The sequence below is a fragment of the Molothrus aeneus genome, chromosome 12 (assembly GCF_037042795.1).
Source record: "Molothrus aeneus isolate 106 chromosome 12, BPBGC_Maene_1.0, whole genome shotgun sequence".
Taxonomy (NCBI): domain Eukaryota; kingdom Metazoa; phylum Chordata; class Aves; order Passeriformes; family Icteridae; genus Molothrus; species Molothrus aeneus.
The window spans coordinates 5,413,758-5,424,869 of record NC_089657.1 but is presented as its reverse complement, the minus strand read 5'-3'; positions in this window follow the sequence as shown (position 1 = coordinate 5,424,869).

The following is an 11,112-nucleotide window of genomic DNA, read 5'->3' as shown; positions in this document are numbered from 1 at the left end:
ACCTGCAAATTCATATTTTTTAGGCAATTCCTGTCACATTTATTATTACAATTACTATTAGCAATATTGGCATTTTTGCCCATAGTTGCTCATGCATTTTCACAGAGTGAGGATAGAATTGGAACTCAATTAATTTTTCCCAATTCTATTCTCACACCTCTGAAACTCAAGAAATTCTGCAGTTGTCACCAGCCTACCTATTATACCTATTATTTTGTTTCCTGATTCCCTCCCAAAGAGGGGCATCAAGATAAGCTTATTCTTGAGACTTTTCTGTCATTTCCCTTTGTTTCCTGTTTGCAAGGTGCTGATGGTTGGTTGCAGACTGGAGAAGGCTCCCAGCACATCATCTGTCTGGACAAACTGAGGGAGCAGCAGAGCTGGAAATAAAACCTCCTGGAGACACTGGTTTAATACTGTTTGCATGGCTTTCCCTCTTCAGTTTGCAATCACTCTGACTTCAAAAAAGTGTTTTACAAGTTCCTACCTTCAGAGCTTTGTAGAGAAAAGTATTTGTTCCTTCTTACCATCAGGTACTCTCAGAAACAGCCTTACAACAACTGGTAAAGGGGAGGGTTCCCTTAACCAGAACACCCTGCAAAACTGCAGGACAATTATAGGTGCTGGGAGTTATTTTGCTATCTCTCTTCCTAGTTTGTGTAATCCAGTTTAATACATCCTCACAACTGAGATTTTCCATTATCATAGTTAACATTTTGCCTTCCAAATGCAAAAAGATGCATTTGCTGCTCTGTCTGGAAGCTGAGCCAGGGAACATTGTTTCCCACTTGATAACACTTTAATGTTCTTGGGAAACATTGGTCTATTTGTTAAAATTTTGTTCAAATAAAACCTCAGCCAAAAGTGCTCTAGGGCTTTTTATATTAATCTTTCCAATGGCCTTGTTTAAAGCATGAATTTTCTTCAGGGGCTGTTGTATTAACTTATTTACTTATTATTAAGGACATTGAAGATTGAGAAAAATAAAGGCAAAGCTGCATACTGAGAGAGGAGAGCTGAGCTGAGAGACCCATATCCTAATCACAGTGTACACTGAGGTGCAGAGATTGTGATTAGGATAAAAGTTTGGTCGTGAAAAGTGACAAAACACATTGCCTTCAGGAAGATCAGCATTCCTCCAGTGTCTCTATGTTGAGAGCAGAGGTTCTCCTTCTTTGGCTAAACCTTGTTTCTAATTAAGTTACTGAATTTAACTTTACAGTGAACTTCATCTATTTTTTCCCCTCCACTAAAAATTAAGCTGCTTTAAAATGAACTGTGAATTTTACAGAAATATTCTAGTTTAGACAAATTTGCCACTGAGTAACTGGGTATTTTTTGTTTAAAAGTCTTTAAGATCATGGCACTGATTTTACACTGATCCTGAGAAAATTTCCCCTTCAGGCCCCTCTCTGAGGATCCCATTGGTTTGATTCATTGCAGATTTTCCCCTTATCGGATGAGCAGCTTGACCATTTGATTTTATTGTTAGTTTCTTTCCAGATGCCAGAAGTACTGAGTATTTAAATATATATCTGAAGTTCAGCAGGAAATTGAAAATTGATTCTCTACAGCAGTTATCTGAGATATGGTTCAAGTTCTTGCTTCAAGTTAGCCAGAGCAAAGAGCTGAAGCACTCTCTGGGGAATGCCAGCTTGACAGAAACTCCAGAGTGATTTCTGTGGCATCTTTGAGGAGAAATTCAGAAATTATGCTTTTGTTTAAAGAGGTCTCCTGTCTCCTCTTTGTTCTACTAAATGAGTGCAGAGATTAAGAGAACAAAAAGGATTTTTAATTCCTTGGTTCTACACAGGCACCCTTCAGCAGAGATGTGTGATGAGGCGTCAGGAAGTGATGCTCAGGTTCAGGGCTCTGTGATCTTCAGAGGTGCTGGGCCATGGCCACAGGCTGTGGTCAGAGCTCAGCCAGCTCTGATGCATCTCATGGATGGAGCTGTGAAGGAGGAGGTGGCTTCTTCCCAAAAATTTCAGTGAGAGTCAGCGTGTTGGGCAGGACCAGAATGGCCAACCATGGCTGGAGCTGGGATACCCACAGGGACAGACATGAGTGTGTGGCTGGCTGCCCCTACAAGCACAATCCACTGCTGGCTGCTGTTGGAAGCTCATGTCTCATCCTCTGCCATGATACTGGAATTATCCTCCTTTAGTTTCCCAAGCAGCTCCCAAGGCTGCCTGGTACTGCTGAGGCAGAGGAGGCTCCAGGAGTGCCAAGTGCTTACTGTAAAAGTAAGTGGCATGACATAAAGTCCTATTTTTACCAATGTTTCTATGAATTTGATATCCTAACAGAGATGTACTGACTCAGACCGATGCCCTTTGGCATTCTGAGCTATATAAAAATGAATAGTTAACATTTGGAAGCAAAGTTTATTGATGTTTTTCTCAGCAAAATTAAGGAAACTATTCTTGGGTAAAATATTTACAAGACTATAAGAGTAACTTAGATACTTCCCTGCCTAAGTTAAATGTGTCTCCAACACCACTTGCAGTGGTCACTTATCAAATGTCTCCAGAACCTGGGATATGTGAGACCTCAAACCCTTTTATGCTTTGGCAGGAGAGTGAGTGCAGCAATGATTCACTATTACAGGCCAGTGTTCAATACAGATTGATTTGGTTCTGTATCTTTTTGTTTAAAATGCATCTCCACACAAATGAGTCTGGTGTGTTCAAACTTCCTAAATAATCATTTTACCAAAATTCTGTAATAAATAAGTTATCCTCAAAATTCTACTGGATATACAAATAAATCTGCAGAATCTCTGTTCAGCAGCAGCAATAAATCCTTCCTCTATCACATACAGTGTTTACATTTGCCTAGGGGCTCTAAAACATTATGAGATGAAATGATTTTCCTGTTCCTTGGTGTCTGACTGCCATAGAATTTAAGTGTTTCATGAATTTAATTGTGAAGAGAACAGTTTAACATCTTTTCAGCCCCCTGCAGGAAAATGGAAGGAGGAGCCAACTGGATATTGCCTGGAAAATGATTCATATTTAAAATTTAACAATGATTACTGTGTCAGGGGAGGTTCAGAAGGGCAGCAAATGACCCCATGTCCATTAAAGATCTGTGCAAATTGGCAAAAGAAGGATTTGGTATCATAAGTAGGGCCTAACCTTCTGCTTGTGGTTCAGTTGCATTACAGGTTGCATAAATATCTTTATTTATGCAACATTAAGCCAATTTTCAGCGTTTTCCTCAAAATCTATTAGTTGCTTTCAAGCTCTCTGAGAGGTATTCTATTTCATTGCAGGAGAATTCATCTGGCAGGCTCTGAAGAGGGTGTTTATATTTCTGGCAACCAAAAGCTTGCAAAAAGGCAGTTGCAATCTTCTGCTGGAGGAGAGGTAGATGAAACAAAAACTACAACTGTTGCTTAGATGTAAAAAGAATTCTATTTTCAATGGAAAAGATTGTCCTGACTTGCCTTGATTATTGAAATCAAGGAAAACAAAACTTCAGTCAATCAAACTATTTTTGTGCCATTTAGGGAATGAAAGAGAGGATTGCTGTACAAGCTGGGAAAGAAAGCAAAACTACCAGTTGTACCTCCTTTAAACACACAGCCCTTCATAGTTTCATTTTCCCATCCCTATTTTGTTTTCTTGGTCCTCCTTTATTCACCTTTTTCTTTTCAAGAAATGCAAGAAGCAATTCTAATGTATTGTGTATGATTCTTTATTCTGACTTCCCTGCTTGGTGCACAGAAGTCAGGGTGTGACATGAACCACAGTTTGATGTACAGAGCCTGCAGTGGATTCTTGCATTTTATTCAGGACTAAATGACAACAAAATCTTTGAAAACCTGAGAAGAAGGTGGGGTAGTAAAAGAGATGTGTGGGAGAAGAGGAATATAAAAAAAGGATCAAAACAGTTAAATTTCAGTTGGCAACTGATAATATACTTTTCAGTTTCCTAGCATTAAATTTGTAGCTTCCAATGTATTTTAGTGATGGATTCTGCATAGGAAACTTAATGTAAATTAGCTATTATAAATTTGTTTTCTAACAAGAAAAAAATTAAATATAATCTTATAAATTTTGCTAATGTGCTTGGTAGTGAAGCAGAATCAGCAGTAACAAAAAGAATACTGCTGACAATTCCAGTGAAGAAGAAAATCAATCAAGGGTAATGTTCATCATTCCTTATTTACTGGGATAATTTGATCCTGACACTGTGCTCTGTGATGGGCATGGCTTGCTTTGCTCAAGATGTTGCCCGTTTTGTGCCTTCAGGAGCTGTCTTCTTCCCTTGCCACCAACTTAATACACATCCTTTTAACACACATGCATGGGAAATGAGGATTTCCAGAGTTCCTGATTGTCCCAGCACCTCTCTACAGCTGACACAAAGACAAATGAATCTGCTTGCAGGAACACATTGTCTGAGGGAATGCTTTGCTTCATTAAAGCAGTGCTCAATAAATGCTCTTTACCACTGAAAATTAGCAGTGGTGTGAGCAGGTCTGTAGATCTTTGCAGCTACACCCAGGGTTAAGAATGACAGGGTCTGAGGGTTGGGAATTGGAAGAATAAAAATCTGAAATCAGAGCAGCCCGGAGATTGGAGCATTCATTGCTGCATCTCTCTTAGGGTAGGACTGTGCATTAGCAGATGGCAGCCTAAAAACAATATGTGCTGAGAGAGCTGGAGATGTATGGCAAGATTTTCACCACCTACACAAGCATTCTGAAGAGTATTGTCTGTCAGGGGTGGTTCAGGAATTTACTAGCTGCTTTTGTGTGGATTTCTGCAGCTATTATCTGCACAGGATCAGCCAGGAGATGTTGGAGGCAAATTCGAGGCAAATTTTTACAAAATGGAATATGATAACCAGTCACAATATTAATCCCTAAGCTTTGATGTGAGCCTTGTAAAACACATATGAAGCAGCCCAGGCCCCTCTTTATTGGTAGATTGTGGAGATGGGTTGGGTTGTGAGAGGCAGCAGAAAATTGTGACTGAAGAGCAAATCATGATCTTGCCATCTGCCTGGAAGGAACTATTATATAGGGTTTGCTGTCAATCAACCAACCTGTTTTGAAGCAAAGGCAGAACAGTATATGATTTTTTTTTTTTATCCTGCTCATTTCATGCACTAATTCCCCCCTCAGAAAATCACCATTTCCAGCACCAGCACAGCACTCTGGGCTCTCCCTGCCTGGTCCAGCAAACAGGGAGAAGTGGAAGAGAGTCCTTAGAGTGGTTTTCTTAAATAATGACAAGTCCATAGGTGTGACAAGTAATTAAATCCTAAATATTGCCTGCTGTATGCCACATGTTCATGATTATTCTCACTTTTTTTTTCCCAGTGAGAGATCTTCCCCCCAAACTCATTTCCACCCTTTTTAAGTGTGTGTTCTGTGTTGCTTTATGATATTTTTTTTTTGCTTGGTTGGGGGTGGTTTTTTTCATGAACATAACTGAAGGCAAAAATTGTTGCTGTCTGCCTGTTTTATCTTTTCAAGGATTTTCCTAGGAACCCTAGGCTATAGTATTGCACAGCAGTGTATTTCATCCGTAACCACATTTCCTCATGTAGCACCTCTAGTCTGGGGATGTCCAAGCATGCTAAAATAGGTGTGTGGAAGCCACACTGTGCTCCTGCACAATCCAGGCCATTTCAGAAGTAATAAACTGAAATATAATTTAATATCACCGAGTGATTCCATTATAAGAGTCCACACTGCAGGGGACCAGCAGCAAAGAAACCTCTCCACTTGTTAATGTTTTTGTTCCCCCACCACTGTCTGTATTTATGATAAAGTGGAAGCAAATACATGGGTTTGCAAATCAGCTGTTTGGTCAGTCCCCTGGTGTAATGCAAGAGCTGAGATTTGCTCAGCAGCTGAGGCCAAGGCAGAGTTAGAAAACTTTAAAGTGCAATTTTCAGGGTAGCCCCTGGACTCAAAAAGACCAGAAGTGCAACACTGCAGAGCTGATCTGCCCTCTTGCATTTTCCTTTGGCACCAACAAAGCTTCCTTTCCAAAAGAGGTGATGGGTTATGCCAGGATGTGCTTTGGATGTGCACTGGAGCAGACCTGGGTGTCTGAAACACTTCCCAGCCAGGAGAGGCCCTGAGCTCCTGGCACAGAACCACCCTGGCACCTTCCCCACATCAGCCTGGGCGTGCCTGAGCACTGGGATTTGCTCTAACCAAAGTAACACTTTGCACCTGATGGTGTTTTGAGCCTTCAAACCAGCTCCTCCCTGTGTTCAGGTGGTTTGAGTTCATAAAAGCTCCCTGTAGGGGAGAAAGACACTGAGAGGAAGAGGAGGGTGGTGGGGTTTATTGCTGTTGAAGCTGTGGGAGCAGCTAAAAGGAGTTAGAAGGGGAAAAAAATTAGCTAGTCTAAGGTAGAGCAAACAGAGACAAGAACTAAACCTGCTTCTGACTTCAGACCTGGTTTTTGGGTATTTGTTTGTTTTTGTTTTTTAAGCTGAGTCTTTGGGAAAAGGAATTCTGGAGGTTATGGAGTGGTTTCCTGGTTGTGTTCATGGTTTTGGGCTTTGAGCTTTCACGGTTTGTTGGGGAAATTTTTTGCTTCTGATGGGACTGGAAAAGGGTTGATGTATTTTTGAGCTTTGGTCTGTGTAATAACTTTTTGTATGGATTTGGCAGCTTTTCCTACAGTTGTCTCTATGCCAGGAGAAGGTGGAAGGCTGGCTGGGCAGGAGGAGTCTGCCAAGAGGAGACAGGGGGGCTATCTAGCTGAGTCTGATTTGCTGCAATGTTTAGGGGGAAATTTGTCTTCTAGATAGTTTTGTTTCTATGCTGATGTCTGAAACATGTCAAATTTGACAGAGAAGGCTTTTTTTAAACTGTTGAAACCTCCTTTTTTTATATTACTTCATGATAATGACAGACTCACAGAAAGGCTGGGGTTGAAAGGGGCCTCTGGAGACCATCTAGTTCAACCCTGCTTCTAAAGCTGCTGAAATAATAATGGAGAGCTATTTTTTTATTAAGTTTAATTGAAATTTAGGAACATAGCAAGTGTAAAGGGAGTGACTATAACCCAGTGACTATATCTGAGCTCGCCATAAGCAATTTGCTTCCCAAAGTTTTTGAATGCCTTTGCTTTTTTTAGATTTATTTTATTTATGTTGTAGGTATTAAAAACACCTGCACCTTCATGTAAAAGTTGACTTTTCAGCAGCAAAAGTAGACGCTAAACCTGTGATATTAGGACTGATAATTGATATAATGAAAGTGATATATCAAATGTCAAATGTCCCTTCTGGTTATAGATACACGAATGTTCAGTTCATGCAGCCTCTGACCCATGATTTGCCCACAGTAGGGGGATCTTGCCTGTAATCTGGTTTTTCTGGTCTGGAAAAGCAGCTGCAGCCTGACAAAAGTAATAGTTTGTTTTCAAACTGGGACTATTCCAACAGCATTTTATGTAATGGGTTGAAGCTGGCTCTTTTAAGAATCAGCTGGAGGTGCTGAGTTTGTGCTGGGATGAATTTGAAAATCCATGAAAAGCTTCTGGATTTTCAGATCAGGATGATCTCTCCAGCTATAGATAAAGGCTAATAGTATCACAAGAAGCCATGAACTGTTATCAGCTCATGGGCTGTTTTAACTTAGATTTCTTTGCTTTTTGGTATCTCTGAACTGAAATGAAATGGACAACAGATCTCCATGACATGATGGTTATGTTTACCTGCCATGATATCCTGAGCACAGTCACGTTTTGCTGGTTAGATTTTAAATGTATTGAGTGCTATTAATTTTTTTTTTCATGATGATAATGTACTGCACAGACAATTCATCTTGTTAATCCTCAGCAAGTGCTGATCTTGTCAGCTAATGGCAAGTTCTAGATAAGGGTTGAGAATTTTTGCGTTGTCCTACATACTTTAAAAATAACTAGGACACAAACTTTTGTGATATAAACTTCCCTGACAAATATAGATGTGTTCTTTTTTCTTTCTCTCCCCTCTTAGGCTTTGGAAAACTGTAAAAAGCAGAATCCCTGCCTCCCAAACACAGTAATTGGGAAGACCAGACATCCCTCTGACAAGGAGTAGCCACATGTTTAAGGTAGGCTGGGAGGAACAATTGTGAGAATCTTTCCTTTTGTGTTCTGTTCTCACTTCTCCCTGATTTTGTCAACATTCAAACTTGTCATTTAATTGTTGCTTTCCAGAGCAAGCTACTTATTGTGCTCCTGTGGTTGTTGTGGGGTTTTGTTTGGTTGGGGTTTTTTGGTTGGTTTCTTTTTCCCTGTGGTTGTGTCATCTTCCTGCTTGGATCTTCTCTGTGAACTTGGGGATGGTTGACAAAGCTGCTGCTTCTGCCAAGCAGGTTTGGTGTGGCTGAGGCAGCAGGGAGAGAGCAGAGCAGGGATGTGCCAGGAGATGAGAGGGTGGAAAGGGGCCAAGAGCAGCAGGTGGAGCATCTCTGAGTGTGCTGTGCTGCTGCCTTGGCTGATCCTCCATATCCATGTGTCTGCACCTGGGCTGCAAACACAGCACATCTCCCAACATCCTGCACCTGAGTTGGGACAAAATCTGTCTGCACCAACCCCTGGAGTGATCCCATGGGAAGTGGCTTCCCTGCTCATGTTGTTCAGCTCTGCTCTCTCAGGGTCTTGGTATGTGTGGTCTTTGTGTTGGTCCGTGGAGGCTGTGGTCACAGCCAGACAAATCCTTGGTGTTTATTCCCTTCATGAAAAAATGTTGTATTTTTCTAGCTAAGCTTTTCTTGTTTGACTCCAGTAAAAACAGTGCATTTTCTCTTGTCATTGGAAAAAGCTGTAGGAGGAGAAAACCCTACAATACAGAAAGAAAGATTTCATGTTGTCATTGAAGACATAGGAAGGGCAAGAAAGGAAATAGATTCAGTTTGGTCACTGAGGTTGGATTAGATCCCCTGCAAGAGAGGGAGAAAAGTGGTGAGGACTGAGAAAAGGAAGTCTCAGGATGAGGAAGGTTTTCCTGGGAATGTATCTATCAAAAGTTCTAGACATGAAGTGGAGCTCCTGGCTAAGCAGACGTGATATGCACACAGAACATTAAACTTTGCTGCACTCATGCATTGAATGTGGGCTGTGAGTGTTTGTCAGGGCCAAGCTGTGGCCAGGGAGCTGGTAATCCTGTGCTCTCCCTGTACCAAAGGAATCCTCTTTGTGCTTCCTGTTCCACCAGGGGAAAGGAAAACAACCAGGAGCCAGAAACACAGGGAGGCTCAGGGCCCTGGATGAGGATTTCTTGGCTGGTTTTACTCTGGGCTTCACAGCATTGCTGTTCAGGCAATCACGTGTAGGCAGCTCCATCTTCACATGCTCAGCTGCTGGGTATCCATGTGGGATGGCTCCCAGTGGAGGAAAAACTCTGTGAGGAGGGGAGGAGGAGGCCAAGCAAAACTGCTCTGCCAGGCTTTTGAAAAAGCTTCCACGCATGTTGTGAACCTTGGATGAGTGTCAGAAATCTGGCTTTTCGTGGAACTGAGGTAAAATTTGCTGTGAGACTGCACTTGGCTCACCTGGGTAGCAACATTTAGGTGGGGAGGAGCTGCAGTGTGCAGTGCCTGTTGCCCAGGCAGCAGCCAGGGGAGAGGCTGGGATATGAGAAGGAGCTTTGTAGGGTGGGTGGAAGCAGCTGGGAGGGGTGGAGAATGCAATCTGTGAAAAGCAAAGATTCCTTGTCCCAGGAACACTGGAACTGAGGAGCTCTGCATCTCCAAGGTGGTGAGCCTTCTCCAGACCCTGTGAAATATGAGCCTGGATGTGTGGTGTTAAACCTCTTCATGGGGAAAAGGCAACTGTGGGGAGGAGGAGAGGGAGGCAGAATTCAGAAAGCAGAGGCCAGAGGCCCCCGTTTGGGTGCAAGCACCAATCTGCTGTCTGCATGAGCCTGCCTGAGTTGCATATGCTGTCCTTTTCTGTGTGCCCAGAAAATTGTGATAAATAGAGGTCCAGGCAGGGAAGAGCATTTATTTTTATTTGCCTATTTTTGTCATTCACTTGGCATCTCTAGATGAATGGTGGAAGCAGGAGGGAGAGGCTGTTCTCCTTGTGCATGCAGCCCTGGGTGTGGGGCAGATTCTCAAAGACAGCTGGGTTCCTGCTGACCCCTTGCAACCTACCTTCACCTTGGAGATGCCATCCAGTGTGATGCTCTGTGCCAGCAGCCCGTGGAGTCCTTTAGAGCTGTGGATGAGCAGTTTCCATGATCTCCAGCTGGGACAGCTCAGGTGCTGGTGTCTGTCCTCTCCTTTGTCCCATCAGGTGTCAGAGTGGGGCTGGAAGGAGCTCCTCTGACACTTCACCTCCCAGCAGTCAGACACAGACCACGTAACTCAAAGGGTGTTCATGGGTTCATCATGCCCCAGAACTGCCAGGAGCTGCCATTCCACAGCACACCACCTTTTCTCCCATCTTCCTCTTGTCTAGAGACAAATTACTTGCAGCCTTCCCTTTTCACGAGAAAGAATTTTGAAATGTGCAGACTGCTCACTTGTGGGTTTTTTCCCTTCCTATTTTCTCTTCCCAGGGTGTCAGGGTCAGTAGCCTCACATTCAACATGGGTCCAGAGGTGCTTGTAGAGCATCATCCCCTCCCTGTCAGAGCCAGCTGATGAGGCTGAGGTAAACCCCAAACCATCAGGTGAATATGGCACTGTGCTTAGCAAAGAGGGCAAGAGGAAAATGTTTGATGTCTTGTTGGTCCACTGAAAGTTAAAATTGGCAGCAAAGACATCAAAGCAGGTGTGAGGATGCTTCTGCAAGATTTGCCAAGGACTCCTGTGCTCCTGTCTGATGCTGAGAGCCAGGGCAGGGAGAGGCTGCAAGCACAGCCTGTTTAATATTCTCTCTGTCCCTCTGATCTCCCCCCTACCCTGCAGAAGCAACATGTCCCCTGTTTCTGCAGAGCTTGTCCTGAGCAATAGCAGCATCTGTCAGGGGTTATGGTGGCATTAGCCTCATGGAGCTGGGAGTTAGCAGTGCTTGGCAGAGTGACAGGTCTGCTGTACCTTACATAAATCTGTATCTTGCATAAATCTGTCTCTGCCTACTCTGCCAAGGTGTGTGGTCACAATTTGTCCGATTCTTCCTGCTGTCCACAAGGCTTTTGA